This window comes from Sphaerodactylus townsendi, linkage group LG05, assembly GCF_021028975.2.
Source record: "Sphaerodactylus townsendi isolate TG3544 linkage group LG05, MPM_Stown_v2.3, whole genome shotgun sequence".
Taxonomy (NCBI): domain Eukaryota; kingdom Metazoa; phylum Chordata; class Lepidosauria; order Squamata; family Sphaerodactylidae; genus Sphaerodactylus; species Sphaerodactylus townsendi.
In genome coordinates, this window is record NC_059429.1 from 46,996,582 (window position 1) to 47,014,849 (window position 18,268).

The window sequence follows — 18,268 nt, forward strand, 5'->3', positions numbered from 1 at the left end:
ATGATTGCAGGCATCATCATATGCAATTATTTGGACTTAAAAAAAAAGAGTTTACATTGCTGTGTAGTAATCTTTGTGAAGGGGCAGTTCAGAAACATTTTTATAAACTCCATGAAATTTCAGTTTCACATCTGTAGCATTATATATGTTTTATAGATATATATGTTTTATTATTAATTTATTAATGTCTGAAGCTGCTCTGAGTCTGCTTTGTCAGGCAGAGCAGGATAAAAATATCAGAAGTAAAAATTTTTTAGTTAAAATGCATTTTACAATACAAAAGCCTTCGATTTTATGAACTGACAGTTTGAGGTGTTTGCAGAGGTGGATCTTTCCTACCTTCCCCTTCCCCCAAACAGCAACTTGTTGCTCCTGAAAAGCTGAAGTTAAGGGCCTAATTATAGGTTACAAAGTCCTCAGGTTATCTCCATGTCTGCCATAAGAACCTATAGTCACCTATGTGTTGTGAGTTCTGCCTAGGATTGCCATGTGCTTTTAGGAATTGGTCCAATCTCAAGCAACAAAGTCCAATGCTGCAACCACCGAGGTTTTGGAGATTCCTAGAGTGGTAGAACAAAGCCATGATGTCACTTTCAGTTGCAAGGGACCTTTGTACAATGGATTTGCTTTAGCACTGTGTCCCAACAGAAATACTTTGGTCTAGCAGATGAATTTGTGCCTGCTTAAAAATGACTTATTTGTGTAAACATAAGCCTTGAAGAATTTCGAAGTTCTGTCCTGAATCTGGCTGACGGGCTAGCTTGTGTTAATATAATTGCATGTGTTAATGTATTTTGCCTGTGTTGCTTTTCTTAATGTCTCTACAGTGATAAAAAGCATTTTGTTTCCTGTTCTAATACAAAACGTTCACAGCCTGACATTATCAGCCTTCTTTTTTTTGAGCTTTAGGCTCAAGGTCATTGTAGCATATTTCTTGACAATTTGTATTATTTTCAGTGTATACTAGTCCCCAACTTACTTATTAGAATGGATGACTTTCAGTTATGTAACCAGAGTGATTGCATAGCATCATGCTCCTTCCTCCATTTTCTTCTTCTGCTTTACCAGGTCATGGTGGGGGGGAATAGAGGAGGGGACAGGAATTCTCCCACTGAATCATGAAAGCTGGGCCCCTGAGATTTGACCAGGAAAATCTTCCCAGGTATGTCAGGACCAAATTTAGATCAGTATTAATGGAAAGCGTTCTTCACTTCACCATTTTCCAAACCTGAGAAGTGGCCTCAAGAAGATGGCAGTCCTGCTCCCCCCTCCATATATTGAAGGCTTGTCTAAATTGAGCTGTTGGAGACGTGCAGAAAGCTTTGAATTAAGTGGCAAAGAAAGCATAGCTGAGTTGCATGGCCAGCCATTCTTTGGGGAAGTGCATGATCTATTATCTTTAATACTGGTATCTATAAAACCAGGTTGGCCCTCAAGATTCAGCTTCAGAAATCCTTATACATAATTGCCTAAGGGATGGAATGTCCAACGATGAACCCACAGCCAATGGGTGTGCAGGACTCATGACATTCCATCCCATCCCTGCCCACCTTCCCTCAATCCAGGAACCTTCCTTGCCCCAAACAATATGGGCTGCTCTCCTGAAGGAAAGAGGGAAGAAGAGGGGGTCCCCCACCCTCCCTCCCCTCATTCTTGAACCCATTTTATTTTAATTTAAATTGGGCTTTTGTGCTAGTCAGTTAATGCCTACATGAAAATTGGATCCATTAATCTTTCATGTTATTTAGGTCAGAATCTCCAGCAGCAATTGAATTCTGAGTCAAATGTAGGTATGGAAATAGGCACAATAAAGGAGAAAATGACATGTTGGTTGCATGGTTAATTATGATCATGTTATGAATTTGTTCCCTAGGTAATTTTAATAATCTTCACAAGAAAGGGAGATGCTGGTACTGAACACAGTTTTTAGGAAGTTCATTTTTTCCCTGCATATGGGGGATCGGCATAACAGCTCCACAAAATTAGATGTGAAATTATCCTAGCTCAGATCTTATGTAGGTTTATGTAGAAATAATACCCAGAGAGTTAAGGGTGATTTACTTCCAAGTGTGTGTGTGTGTGTGTGTGTGTGTGTGTGTGTGTGTGTGTGTGTGTGTGTGTGTGTGTGTGTACAGAGTTACACCCTGTATGTGTGCTGAAGTAAACAATTTAAAAGTTTTCTCCTTTGAAGTGAAGACCAGCTGTAAAATAAAAGTGTAGAAGGATTACCAGCTCACTACCCAAAATGGCCTTACTATCTCCTTTGCTTTTAATCACAGCTGGGTCTGCAGCCCTCAGCTGGATTTTTATGGCATGGATGTAAACATGTTGATGTCTCTGGAACAAAAATATGCTTCAAGCAGGACAGCAGAGGTCATTTTAGAAGTTCACTGCCCTGGGGCATTATATTGCTCTGTGAGGTAGTGCCAAGTGTAAGGACCACAGAAGCAGCATGGATTGCTATTGGATTGTCTGTTAGCAACTGTAGCTTAGTTAAGCTGTTAGACAATCAGAAGCAACATCCTGATATCCTTATAAGAGACATTTGCTTACCAAGAGCTTCCAGATGAGTTCATAAATAACAGATATACCACCCACAATTCACAAGTGGCTCGTTGTTGAAGTTTCCTTTGATAGAACAGTCCAAACAGTTCAGCATTCCAGAGCTTACTCTATACAAATGACTGAGCTGAAAAACACATTATAAAGAGCCAAGGAAGAACTCAACAAAACAGCAAAGAAACTAGAAGGTGTAAAATTGGTCTTGTGAAAATAATGACACCCACCTATGCAAGCATTAAGGTTACCTGCCATGAATACTAAGAAGATCTTTCATGCTTAGAGACGGAAAGGCAGTTCATTCTGCAGCAGCTGTTCAGGTATATTTAGAAAACAAGACTAGTCATCAAGAGGTAGACATTTGCAGCCAAGACAGACTCAAATATTCTTCAGGATTATGAGTAGTCATCAGTCCCAGAACAAGAAAGTTTGTTCACAAAGGCCCATTCCACACATGCCAAGAAACACAGGTGTGGGATGCTATATAACCCGTTTTTGTGAGGGGACTTTACACAGGCCCCGCCCCCAAAACGAGTCTGCCCCATTACTTTGAGAAAGTTTTCAGTTTTCACTGCATTAGTAGGTGTGTCATGAATAAGATGGGCAATACATGGCTTGACAACAGTACATGTGAAAGCGATCTGGGAGTCTTAGGAGACCACAAGCTGAACATGAGTCAACAATGTAATGTGGCAGCCAAGAAAGCCAATGCAATTCTGGGCTGCATCAATAGGAATATAGTGTCTAGTTCAAGGGATGTAATATGGTCAGACCTCACCTGGAATTCTGTGTCCAGTTCTGGGCACCACAATTCAAGAAGGATATTGACAAGTTGGATCAGGTCCAGAGGCAGGTGACCAAAATAGTAAAAAATCTGGAATCCATGCCCTATGAGGACAGACTTAAGAATCCAGGTATGTTTAGCCTGGAGAAGAGAAGTTTAAGTGGTGTGACATGATAGCCATGTTTAAATATTTGAAGGGATGTCATGTTGAAGAGGGAGAAAGTTTGTTTTATGCTGCTTCAGAGACTAGGACAGTAATGGATTCAAAATACAGGAAAAGAGATTCTACCTAAACATTAGCAAGAACTTCCTGATGGGAAGGGTTACTGCACAGTGGAATACGCTGCCTCAGAGGGTGGTGGAGTCTCGTTCTTTGGAGGTTTTTAAACAGAGGCTAGATGGAGTGCTTTGATTGTGTGTTCTTACATGGCAGGGGGTTGGACTGAATGGTCCTCGTGATCTCTTCCAACTCTATGATTCCATGATTCTATAACTTCACCTAACTTGTTGGTTGCCAGTGCTTCATGATGTATGCAATAGTAATAAGATACCGCACTGGGAACAACTTTTTGTTACTTGCTGTACTAACTCTGAATGTCATCCAGTCATTGTTGCTGCTCTGTTGGTGGTGGTTCCAACATAGTTAAATTACTTCAAACCTCTTTTAGTCACAAACTTTTCCAACATTCTGCATTTCTCTTGTGGCTCAAGTAGGCAGCTCTTCACTCAGTAAAAATTCCTCCTCAATAACCACATTGACAGGATGTACAAAACATACATAAATCTTGAACAATTTGCAACATTTGTTGAGTCACCCAATTGTATTGCAAACTTCTAGCTTTTAGCATATTAACGGTTCATTTTCATCTTCTGACATCACAGAAATTCTATGACTGATGGTATTGTTAAAAAAAGAAGGGCACACATCTTATTCACCATATGCTTTCCTAATTCAGACTATTCACCATGCCTACAGCAGAGGGCAAAATAAGCTGTTCTGCTAATGTGAGGTTTCTAAGCTTTCACTGTATGTAAAGGCGCTTTCAGCACAGTAGAATTTTTTACCCATTTTAGTTAACAATCACAGTTGCTGTTTCATCTGGTCATGTTTACACAGGAAAAACTCTGTTTTGTCATGGTTTTACTGTACTTCGTTTTCTGGTGTTGCATTAGCTTTGACATTTTCATACTCGCATTAGTCAGCATCCCTGAACATTGTGGCATATCATTTTCCTGGACCAGTGCTAAGGAAACAGAACTTTAGACAAGATGTCATTCTAAACACTGTTGCACTCATCTGATTTGCCTCTTTCCTCCTTCCTATTGTCTCTTCTAGTGTAAAAATGTAGATTAGATAGTCCTCGGTTCTGGGGCCTTCTTTGCCTGTATGCAACATATTGTAATTTACTGAACAGCAGTAAATTAAAAATATTACTGGTCACACACTTTTGTGGGTACATTATTTTGTAGCGAAATATTACTAGGATTTCCTTTTCTGTGATCTGGGCATTGTTTCTGAATTTCCTGTATGGCTGCAGGGACAGGCACATAAGGCAAAAGAAACCCAATTGCCAGTAATAGGAAATTCACTTCAAATCCAGTAGCAGAATGTTTTTGCCTTGGTTAACATTTAACATGGCATCTGTGTGCCATTATAAAGCCTGCACTTTCAAAAGTCATGCTAGGCTTGAACTGTGGCTAGATAGTGACTATGGAAAGACTGTCTTAAGATAAACTGGGATTTTAGTTTTTTAGTCTCTGTGTGTTCAAAAGTTTCTTCCACTGGCAGAATTAATCCTGTTCTCTCATGTCAAGATTTTGTTAACTGTCCCTTTGGGAAGAATTAGAGCTGTTGGTTCTACTGATGTGTGCCCTTCATGTGTATTCAAAGCGCCTTCTCCTTTCCAGCACAAGGCAGAGAACTGAAGTTTTGCATTGGAGAAGTAGCAGGTAGAAAGTGTCATATATCCTTCCTTCTTGGCTTGATTTACCCTCCTCAGAATTTCTTTTCCCCTGGCAAAGGTCATTGGCCCAAGATTCCATTATAAACAAGGTTCTGGAATGTGGGCTGGGGGAAAAGTGGAATGAGATATCTGTGAGCAAGGGTAACGTTTAGACCCTGCCTCGTCTGTGATGGAAATGGTGCCCCTCCTGACCTTGCTTTGAAAGGAAAAGCACAGTGGTGATCAGTCTTTAACAAGTATATAAAAGACACTAACTTTTGCCCCAGAAAACAATCAATCAAGAAAGGCATGGAAGAACTTAACATTATATTGGATTCCCATAAATGTGGGATGTTTGCTGTATTTTCTCACTGCAGTTGCTGTGCATTTTCATTGATCAGAAGGCTGCAGACATCCAGGATTTAAGAGCTAAGCAACAATTTGCCAGGTTGCACTACTATCCTTTCAGGTTATACTGCCATCCTCAGTTTTCATAAAGTGACAGACGTCATCTTCCTAAAAAGCCATTCTAGCCCTAATGAGTCAGCAGACAAAATCATGTCATGATCCCTCCATTTTTATAGGTACTGTAGGTTATTTATGGGAGCTTGGCTAAGCCTGGCTGGTTCACAGTCAGGTTGTGAACCTCCAGATGGGGCCTGTAGAGCTCCCAGAATGACAACTGATCTTCATACTACAAATATCGGTTCTGCTGTACAAAATGGTGTCAGTGGGATAGTATCTATGTGATTAAGATGCATTCCTAACTGCTTAGAACAACAAATCAATGATGATGAAATATATATGTATGTGGCCTGCTATATGTAACCACTGTCATCTGGGGCATTCTTGATCTTTCTTTATGGGTTCATATGTTTTGTAGATAACAAGCTTTTCCCTAGTCCCATGAGAAAAGAGTCACATCCATTATCTCCTGAGGCCAGAAAGCCAGGTGGCTCTCCACTACTATCTGCTTGCGACTTTGGGGTGCCTTTGCTCCAAAGATTGTTTTTCATAAAGTCTTTGGAAAATGGGAGGGGGGCTTGCTTTGGGGATAAAGGAGGCTGCAAATACCAGCTTTCGCAGAACTGGCTTTCCAAGTGTGGTGCTTCGACACCTGTTCAATAAATGCTACTGATCAATACCTCAGAGTTCTTGCCTTAAGGGTCCAAGACCTAACAAATGGCTGCTTTGGAAAGTACAGAACTATAGAATTATACCCCGCTGAAATCACTCCCCATGTCCCACCATTCTTAGGCCAAACCCCCAGATCTTCAGGAATTTCCTAACACAGAGTTGGCAACCCTATCTTACAGTGACTTTGGGAGGGGTGGGGTTTGAAGGATCCATTTTCTGTGGAACTGAAACTGAAATTCATCTCAGCACAATATAGTGCTATATCCCCTTCAAAATCTGGCAATGGTTCCCCCAAAGGATAAGATCCAATTATGTCTGCTGGGAAGTAAATCAACTTTAGCAAAGGTCTCCTTGTATTTTTCCTTTCCTCTCCCATTTCTAGTCTATTCACCACCACTGTTTCTTTCCTGGCATTTGTGATACTGTTCAGTATCAGCTGGACAGGCTTTACTTTTTTAACTTTGTGGAAACCTGAAATCACAGGTGTTATTTATAATCATAATAATACATGCCAGTCCTTGTTGTGGCCTCAGACCAGGCACCTTTGGCACTAAGTCCTCTCAGGTTCCTTCTTGGCCACCTCTTGTTACAGCTGATCTTCCGATTGTTTTTACAATGCTTAGCTCAGTACCCATGCATGCACCTTCCTGCCTTCCCACTGGCAACAGTCCCTTCCCAGGTTCCCATATGCTGCTACTTCTTGTTCTTTGGGTTCCTCAATAGTCCTTTGGGCACCACCCCCATAGACCCACCTGGCCCTGGGCCTTTGTACCCTCCTGTACCCTGAGCATCTCTTGCAAATCCTTCCTTGGGTCCTTTGGTGACCAAGCTTGTTTATTGTCCAGCTACATCCACCCCCACATCAGTCTTTTCCAATCTGGTGTTTCTTCCCATTTGTGGTGAGCCCTTCCAGAGTCCTGTGCCTCTTTTGGCTTCTTGCCCTAGCTACTGGACTCACCCCCTGTTTCAGACTTGTCTGCAGGGATGTTCTTGGTCTTGATGTTTTCTGTGGCTACCACAGTCCTGCTGCCACTGCTGCCATCCTTGGCCTGCACCCCATCTTTCTCCTGCCTCTCCTTCCCCCAGTCCCTCCAGTTGCCAGTTTTTAAATTCCTCAACTGGTTGGGTGGGCACTCACCTAATGGTTGCAGCACATCACTTCCAGTCTGGTCATTTTTATTTCTGACTGGGCCACAGGAGATGTCCTGCTACCATTTAGGCCCTGTAGGACTAGCTTGCCAGCCACAATATGATTACAAAACTACAATTAAAATTAAGTACTGATGTAACACATGACAAAGAAAAAGAAATCCCATTTCTGAAGTTCACTGCTTAAGAAACTGTGTCTGTGCTTCCCCTACTGCCTTCCTGCTCCTCTTCTTTTCCCTTCCTCCTGAGAAAGGGGATGAGGCTTCTGCCAAGGCACAGGAAGCTCACTGTTTGCAGGTGGAAGGCTCTTCGGGTGACAGTGCCTTTCACTGTTCTTTCACTGTCCACAAAGGGCAATTTGATGCTGCAACTGTGTCTGAAATCAAGAGAACCATCACAAATCAGGTCAGAAGAAAAACCATAGAATATGCTAAAGTACAACAGGTTGATCATGATGTCATCTAGAGTTGGGGAGATCAGAGAAGTCAGTTACGACAATTCCACACAAAAATATTTTGTGTGCAACCAGTTCAAAGTAGTAGGCTCTGCTTTTGCTCTGTATGTGCACTGAGAGCTTCTCTCCTGCATCTGCATCTTGCAGGAAAAAGAGTTCAGTGATGTACATAAGTCATAGTGTCTTTCAGGAAATGTTGTCTGGCATTATTAATCTTGCTGAGGAACTCTTGACAAACTTCCAACCAAGGCAGATGGTTTCTAGAAACATGATTGGAAAACCACTCTTTTATTCCTCATTATTATATGTATTACAGATCTGCCAATGGTGGTCACAGCACGTACTTGTGAGAACAAACTAGGTTGACTTGGTTGAAATGGCCACACTGTACAGATGATTTTCAGTGGTTAGCCATGGACCCAAATGACAATACAAGTGCTCTCTAAATGCCCTCTGAAATTCTGTTTCTTGACAGGAATGTTTTTGTTGGAAAATCCATTATGGTTATTCTTTGGCATGTCTTGTTGCTCTTTCACATGCACACAATTTTCCTGTGAGTGCCATAATTTGCTGTAGACGAGCTCATGCTTTATGGTTCTGAGTTCTTGAAGTTTATTTTTTTAAGCAATATGGCAGGAAATGGCTTTTACATAATTTTCCTCTCTTGCCAATAGTACATATATATATTCAAGAATGCTTCTACTGTATGCAGAGGTAGCTATTAGCACAAGCTTCACATTTTACAGCATAAATGTGGTGAAAAGTGAGTGCAAATGAAAGTGTCTAGTTCTTTCTGTATATTCAGATTTTTCTTTGATCAGCTATGCAAAAATACTATTTTCCTTCATCTTGCTTTACATGCAACCTGGATATTGTGAATGGCATTCTCATACAATGGCTAGAATACGGTTGGGTAAGCATTCACAGACAGACTTGATAATCCTGCACTTTCTTTTTGCTATCTCTTCCCTCCTCCTTCCAACACACAACAATTTATCATCTGGCTAGTACTCCAGACAGACTTTTTCTGCTCCTCCTTTGTAATTTCTTGGGTATTTGCCTGGGTTTCTCATAATTCCTGGTATGGCACATACTATGTCATCTCTTGAATGACAGTTCCCATTCAAGCACAGAATTGCTTCCATGGAATGGTTTGCATTAAGAGTGCCTCAATCTTCCTCCAGCAAAGATTTCACTTATAGCTTGATGGTAGCCCTTGTCCTTCAGAAGTGGCTTTCTGACTGCATTTCAGGAGCATCGCATGTTTCTCCTTTTAACAGTCTGAGCTTTGTGGTTGACAAATCTTCATTCCACCTCACAGTTCACTTACCCATTTTCCCCTACATTTTTCCATTTCTTTCTTTGGCTGCATCCCTTCATTTTCTATAACTGCTCATCTTACAGCATTCCAAAAACTGCACAGTTATTTGTGGTTTGGCTTTTTCCTTATGCTGTAGATGCCACCCCAAGTTCAGCCCTGTAGACTAAAGAAAAAATTCCCACTTCTATTTTTGAGTTTCAAGTAATTTCTACTATTGGGGGTGAACAGACCATGGGAGTTATTGGGTAACTGGTTGACAGGCTGGGTGGTTAAAGGCCAGCATACCAAGGCTTAATTGGGGCTGTGGCTTTTTAACTAATTGCAACCACATATATGTACTACCGAGTGCCAGCTGATGTCTGAACTGAAGCCAGGCCCCACTTGATCCCAAAACTGGCCCATAACAGTTGATCTCTAAATTATACCCAAACAAACATATTCCAGAAAGAGGCCTGGGTGTACACTACAGAAAAGCCAGAGCGAGAAGCTATAGTTGTCAGTTTCAAAAGAAAGGGCAATTTTTCCTTCTACCTAAAGTTTCAGTGGTATTCCAACTTGTCATGGAACTGGATTGGATCCAGGGCTGGGTCTGGAGCTGAATCCCATGGATCTGTTCTGCTAGCTGATGTGCTTTTCTTTGGCAGAAGGAGCCGTCCGTTGACACAAGAAACTCAGTTTCAGTCTCTTATATCAGCGGAAGGCTTCTTTTACTGGAGGAAAGTGTTCCACTAGCAGGTTGAATACAGGAGATTGAGCACCTTATGGCTACTCTGAATTGATAATGATGCTAGTAAATTTGATTAAAATTTTGTGTAGGACTAATCCAAATACTCCAGAAGAATCTATGGAATTTCTAGATTTAGGAATGAGCAAAAACGACAGTTAAAAAGGTCTGTAATTCATTCTATAGAATAAATTTTAGACACTTTGGAGATGTAATCCAAATTAGGCCTCGGAGCTGACATTCATGTTTACGATGACTATATGGTAAAGTTGTACTGAGAGTGTACCGCTGCTGACCATTTGTGAGAGATATTGCTGATGTACATGGGGGAGGGGGGAGACTTAAAAGATCAGAGAATAAATTTCTACCTCAAACACTGCTTTGATGAATAGTGCATGGGGAAGAAGCCCACACAGCCTGGAAGAATTCTCTGTTGTGGCAGTGCAAAGGACTACTTTCACAGTTGCCATTACAACATGACAACAAATCCAATTCAGCAGGGATTAGAAGTCTCACAGGGCTTGAGGACAGTGAACAATCTATGCAATGTACATATCAGTTTAATTACTGGAACCATGGCAGATGGCCTTTGTAGGACACAGCCAAGTTTTTGTGCAAGAGACATTCAGACATATAATCCTTCACTTGTAGTCAAATGTTGTGTAGTCTTGAGACAACTGTACTATATTATTCTTACCCTGGATATGTAGGTAAGTTTAGGAAGGGTTTAAGGAACACATCTAACTTTTGAATGTTCCTAGTTACTGTGAAAGACATGATGTAAACACTTCCATTTCTTGGATTTCCTCAGTTTGTATTTGACAGGTTAGTAAGATGTTCTTTAACCAAAACAAACATATTTTTGGCTGACTCTTACAAAGTTTTAAATAATTTTTGTGCTGCATTACATTTTGGTGCATGTCTTAGCACTGCATATTGCTGTGAATAGATAAAATATGTTTCTGAGGTAGCTTCAGTTTTTCCATGGATTTACTGTCAGACACTGAAACTAAAGCAGAAAAAGTACAGGCATCTACTCAATTCATGTAAAAATCAATGACAAACTTCTCAATAAACACTTCTCAGAATGATAGATTACACTATCCTGAACTCTATACTTCTGCGAAACAAAGTAAAAAAAAGGTTTTTGTGATTTTTGGGCCACAAGGTTGTGGTCTGATAGTATTTGCCCCTAATGTTTTGCACACATCTGTGGCTAGCATCTTCAGAGGTCACGTGCGCTGGAAAACCCACAAGAGACAGATGATTCTGGCCCTGAACACCTTCAACAATACATTATAAAGGTTTGTTATATTTATTCCTTTTGTTGATAACTTGGAAAAAATTTGGAACCCCATTTTCTGTTAACAGATCTTTATCACAGTAACAATAATATTGTATAAATCATACAAAACAACTTGAAAGAGAAAATCAGGCAGCAGATTCTGAGGGAAATGGAATAATGAAGAAACTGTGCTTCAAATAGAGAAAAAATTTAGGTCTTAGTCATCACAGCGAAGTCGGCCAAGACTTTGCTTGTGAGAAGACAGAAGTAAGACTGCTGAAACACCATGAATAAAAACAATTAAAATATTGGGGGAAATACTACCAAAAATGTTTGTACAGGCTTCGTTTTATCAGTACATGCCTGTCAGTACATATTGATGAAGTATGCTTTATCACAGCCTATCAGAGTTACTTTCATGCATTCAATTATAATGCATCCCATAACAGTTGTCAGCTGTTTGGAAACAGGTGAGAGATTGAGGGCCTGATGCTATATGAATATACAAAAAGTCTATGCAACATGAAATAATTCCTGGCAATACAATCAAATTGGTCATGGATTTTGAGGGATGGGATGGCTGTGCATCAGTAGCCTGTCACAATAAAGGGAATGGAGTTTAGTGCAGTCTGGAGGGGAAGGAATAAACCAAGGTGATAGGTTGGAAAAGTAAACAATAGGTGATAGGTTGGAAAAGTTACAAAAATGCTGCATGAGTCAGAGGACCAGATGGGAAAATTAGATTGTAATGTCACAGAAGTCTTGAGCAGAATAGGGAATCCTCAATGAAGGCAAAATTTGGTTTTAATTAAGACAACTGAAGTTATTTTCTACACATTGTTTGTGGCTACATGTCAGATTCAACTGATAATCCATACCTGGCTGATATTGAGTAGTTGACATCATTTATCTCTTCTATCCACATGAATTTTTTTGTTACAGCATGATAATAAACCTGCTTTTCCTTCTGTTTACACTGATTGAGAAATACCTCCCTTTTCCCGTTCAAGCCAATTAGCGCTAAGAATGTATCATTATTCCCCTATTCTCATGTTCCTTTCCCTCTTAGAAATGACAATATGATCATTCCATGACAATATGATATTGTCATGGAACCCACAGAGCTTTGTCAGTGCTTAGGTTTATGTTTGCAATTGTACCTGTAAGGAATTCCATAGAAGCAGAAATAAAAGGCTCTTTGGTGAAAAAGACCGTTTATTCAGACATCTTAGAAAGCTCAAATACACGCAGTGGCAGGAATGACACTTCCCGCCAGAAGCACAGGTTATAACTCTATTCACCCCATCCCCCTTCCTGCTTCCCACATGAGGAGCGGAGTCCCTCATCTCAGCAGCAAAGATAAAAGTCTCCGCCCGATGAAGCTGGCCCATACGCCCGAGACTGTCAGGAGATGCTTGCTCAAAGGTTACTTTACCATCAACACCATTGAATCCTTTACATTGAATCCTATTTGAATCCCCCTCCCCCAGGATCCTTGGTATTCCACTCTAAAGTAGTCCTCATATGACAGCGAGTTGATATTTCCTCAAGGATATATTGAAAGTAATGTGTATTACAGTTACAGCTCGGAAGTTGTCGTGGAATTTTCTTGTCTTCTCGAACATTGAAGAGTTGGAAAACACCCTCTGACTGCCAAGACATACCTTGCCTCCTGCAACTCTCCTATGTACTAATAGTGAAGTTGGCCAAATCTGAGGATACTTGAATCTGGTGACTGGATCTGTGAACAGGTGAGACAAATATTTCTACAAACATAAAAACAACCCAAGGTTTGCAGAAAAATGTGAAAGATAATTTTAAAAAACCTTGAAAATTGTAAAAAGGAGCACCTGTAGGTTTAAGCAATGGATTCCCTCAGTGGCTGTTGCTAGGCAACCTCAGTATTCCAGGCTGGGTTTCTGTGAATAAAAGACAACTGTTCTCAAGATGACAGAGATAAGTTCCCCTGGATAAAATGGCTGCTTTGGAGGGTGACATTATACCATCTCCTTCCCAAACCTTACTCTTCCCCTCCCCCACAAATCTCCAGAAATTTCCCAACCTATAGTTGACAGCCATAAAGGGGAACTAATCTATGTAGCTGGGAGATCTGTTGTGATTCCAGGAGCTCTCCAGGCCCCATCTGGAGGTTGGCAAATGAAGAAGGAAAAAGGGGGAGGCTATGGGGGCTTTCAGAATATAGAATTAGGAAATAGTGGGGAGGGGGAAATGGGATACCTCCCACAGGTCCTTGTGGGTTCCCACCTGTATTACTTAAAGGTGGAAACAAATAGTACTGATGTAATAGTTTCAGTAATGGTGTAATTTCAAAACAGTGTTTTAAAATGGTGACCACAGTAAGAATTCATAGGTTGAACACAGGAATTAAGCTCAGCTGTCATACCACCAAACCTTATGGGGCGAAGCAGAGCCTTGATCAATAATAAATCATTAATCCGGACCTCTCAAATAATTAAAAAGCTAAATCTCACCCATGTTAACATTTTGCCAAAGAAAGAACCAGAAACATATTAGTATTTCTCACAAACAGGTTAGATTTTCCTAATGTAATTTGGACTTTTTGAGTTGCCTGCCAGAATCCCAGCTCAATCTGATAACCAAAACTATCTAAAAACTTTTGTTTCCCTGCTACCCTTCAGTTTTTTTAAAAATCTGGATATATTCTTGAGAGAGAATGAAAATGTGGAATTTGCTCCACATTTCAGCCAAGGTATGGATTATCAGTTGAATCTGACAAAAGTAGGACCATATTAGATTTTTCTTTCAGAGTGTTGCTACTATTTTAAATGTTTTGAGAAATCATTATTCTCACAATGCTTGTAACATATTACAAGTGTGAGAAACAGTCTGAAAGAATAAAGCACTGCATATTCATGTGGAAGAAATACCTTCCTGACAAGAGACTGAGTAGAAAAGTAACCATGTATATACAATCAACATTCTTAATGTTCACTATACAAATAAAAATCCCTGTGAAGGAAAATCTGCTGAAGTCAGTTAAGCTGCTGTATGAATAAGGATTTGTTATGAATAAAATCTACGAATTTGGCAACCATCTTTTTACTACTTCTTTCTATAATTTATGCCAGGCCTTCTTGCATTGTTTAACTTTTATACTGTGGATGTTTCACGAGACAGCTTGGATGAATCCTCGGAGACAAAATTATATAGCATCTCATAGTAAAGATAGAAACATTGGAAAATCAATTGACATTAAAAACAATAAAAAGAAAGAAGGGAGAACAGAGTATTGTATTTCTTTTGGCATGCTGTGACTCCCAAATTGCATCTGTTCTTCAAACATTTTCCAGAAGAAGATTCCCAGATGCTGTTCTAAACTGTTCAATACAAAACCTCTATTCCATCATCTCTTTCATTCTCCCCTGTTTTTAATGCCAACCTGTTCTGGTGTGTGCCCCAATATGGATGGAAGCTGATGCTGCCAATCCTCCAGATCACATAAAGTGAAGCTGCCCCTATTTTTATGCTTCGTGTCTGCTTCTTGGCTGAGGAAAGCATTCCTGATTAATTTGGGCTGCATATAAATAGACTTACATTTATGGAGCTGGGAAAATTCTGGTAGTGCTGTTCCTCTCAAAGGAGTGTAAAATGAAAATGAGCCTGGAGGAAACATTGGTTTTAAAAGTGGAAAGTTGAAACATGAAAAATGATGTGTCTGAATGTGGTGTCTAAAGCAGTTTCAATCCTTTGAAGCGCCTTCTGATACCTTGGAAAGACAGGGATCCCTAATGCTTCCCAGAAAACATGGGGCCTACTCTTCAACAAGGAATCCAAACAAGATTCAGGTGGTTTGATTCAGAGACTGATGGACAAGAAACATGCACCTTTTCTGCATTCATAGCTCACCACAGATTTTCCCAGTGGTCAAACATTATGCCTTAGAAATATTTTCTGTGAAATTATTCTGCACACCTCCTATCCCCCCCATCTCTTCATTTATTCCACATGCTATTACTGAAAACATTTATTCCACAAACTATTACTGAAAACATATTATTCTTGATAATGGTGGAATGTCATTTGTGATGCAGAACAGCAACTCTCTTCCTTTTTCTTTGTCTTGACAAGTGTTCTAGTGTAACTGTGCCATTACATTTTGAAGTGGCAATTTAAAAAATGTCTTAGCTTGCATTTCTATTGTTGAGAACTGCCAACGCCAAATTGAAGTTAAAACAACTCCTGGAGCAGGCATCATTACCTGAAGAAACAGAAGCACGTACCCCCCCCCCCACACACACACACACACCAAGAACCACATTTTCTGGCCAAATTTGATCTGCAGTAATAGCTTATTGTTACTGCAGCAGTCTCTGATTATATGCAGTGATTACTCCTAGTATTCTTTTCAATTGCCCCACTGCCTCAGCGTTCTATAGCTGCTGATATAATTGCCCCCTGCTTCAAAATTGCTCCCTGCCCTAGTATTATATCACTACTTCTATGTGAAATTGGTAAAACTGATCCAATTGACTAGGCTCCTTGTATTTCTGCTTGAACATTAACATGTGAAATTGACAAAGTTGATCCAATTGTCCCTGCTTCTTTGTATCTTGGGAGCAGCAGTGGCGTAGTGGAGGAGCAGCAGTGGCGTAGTGGTTAAGAGCAGGTGCATTCTAATCTGGAGGATTCCCAGCTCTGCTGCTTGAGCCGTGGAGGCTTATCTGGGGAATTCAGGTTAGCCTGTGCACTCCCACACACGTTAGCTGGGTAACCTTGGGCTAGTCATAGTTCTTCGGAGCTCTCTCAGCCCCACCTACCTCACAGGGTGTTTGTTGTGAGCGGGGAAGGGCAAGGAGATTGTAAGCCCCTTCAAGTCTCCTACAGGAGAGAAGGAGGGATATAAATCCAAACTCTTCTTCTTCTTCTTTATCTTTTCTTCTTTGGACTTCTTTGGAATTCAAAGAAAAAAATGGCAGGAAGATACATTGTCAATGACTCATGTGGATTCCCCACGGTCAATTAATCGTGTGATACTCACTCAAAATATCAAGGATTCAGGAAGAACTTCCCACTGCCTCATCGATGAACAAGGATTCATCCTGGTTCTGGTGGTCATTCTCCCCCTTATCCCGCATCTTTGCTAAACCTGCTTGAAAGTACTATTTTTTCAAAAAACATGTCTTCAATCCAGTTTGGAGGGGAGAATCGGAGGGTCTAATCCTGGTTCAAATTTCCCGACGGGGAGCGTGAAGCAAATGCCTTATAACCAATCAGTGCACACGGTGCTGTTCTCACAAGAGCACGAGAGAATGATAACCAACCAGAAACTTGGGTGGGGGAGACATGCTAACGTGTGACTACCTCACACAAGTTCTGGCTGAGTAATTTGGCTAGGGCAGCAGAGTCTTGTGGGCAGTGATTCAGCAGGGTACAGGTCCCAGCCAGGTCCTGCAGCTTGAAAATGCTGCCCAAAAACATTAACGTGGTTAGCATAAGACATTTAACATGCCCACTGGCTGGTCACCAGGTGAAAACTTTGTTCATCAGCATAGCCTCTGTGCAGGCATATGTGGAACTGAACTTATGCAGGCCAGCCACGGAGCATTTTAGTTAGCATTTAGGAGGTTTGAGTCACTCGTTGAGTGCTCTGCCCTCAGTCACAAGCCTGGGCTAGCAGCTCTTTCTGCCCAGGATCATGTGTCCATGGTGGAGGGGCACACTTCCTCCCTCCAGATCTCTCTTCGCAGCCGTATAGAGCAGGTGTGTTTTTGCCTATACTCTGTTCCACATAAAGAACTCAGTAGAATTGAAATTTCATTCACCTCTTCTTTCTGGATCTTTTTTTCTAGTGGAATGCTCTGCAGGGTACTAGTTCCTGGCTAGTTTTACTCCACTCCCCACCCCCATTTGACAGAAAAAGTAATAATAAAAAAGACAAAACACCTTTACCATTTTGTATGGTTAGGCCAGGGAGAGACACACAAAGGCCATTTCCGCACGGGCAGAAAATGACGGCCTGGAGACGGTAAAAACGCCGTCTCCAGGCTGCCATTCGCACAGGGGGAGCAGCTGCAGCGCAGCCGCGCCGCCCTCGCGCCGCCCGGCTGGCCCGAAGCCGGCGTATTCCCAGAGCGCTGGGAAGCGCTCTTTTAGGGAATACGCTGCCGTGAAGCCGCTGCTGAGCGAATGGCAGCTGCTTCACGCCGCCTCTCCCGCCCGGCACTTACCTTGTCCCTGGGCCTCCAGCGCGTCGCCAAGGCCTGGGGACACGCCCCCCTGGCCTGCGCTGCTGGAGCGATGCGCCGGAGGCCCAGGGACACGCCGGGTCGGCTGGGCACCGGCGCTCCGCGGCGCCGGCATCCCGCCTCTTCCCGGGACTGTCCGTGCGGACTTTCCCAGCGTCTTCGGGTCGGCGCACAATGCGCCGACCCAGCCGTTTCTGCCACCGTGCGGAAACGGCCAAAACAATGTTTTAGTTTTCTCGTTTCTCCCACCCCCAGCTTACAGATTCTTCTTGCCTTTTTGAAGTGCCCACCATTTTGTGTTAGCTTCAGGAAACTCCACACTGCTGCTGCCACCATTTCAAGAATGTTCCCAAGAGTTCTCTCTGCTTTCTGCTCATCCCATGGCTATTTCAATGTAAAAATTAGAAACATAAACTTTGTTTTTGCTTGCTATTCTGTGCACAAGTCTTTTTTGCACTTTTTTTTTCAGGGAATGATCTTTGAAGATGTGGACACAAATTAGAGAATCGCAGCAGCTGTGATTCTCGTATTTGTGTTGACAAAGCTGTAAAGATTCTTCCTTTGAAATAACCAGGCTTTGCTATATTTGCGGAAGAGCCAAAAACTAGTGATGGATCATATGCCTTGCATGTAGAAAGTCCCTGGTACAGTTCCTGCTGGCATTGAGGAGGAATTGGAAAACTGT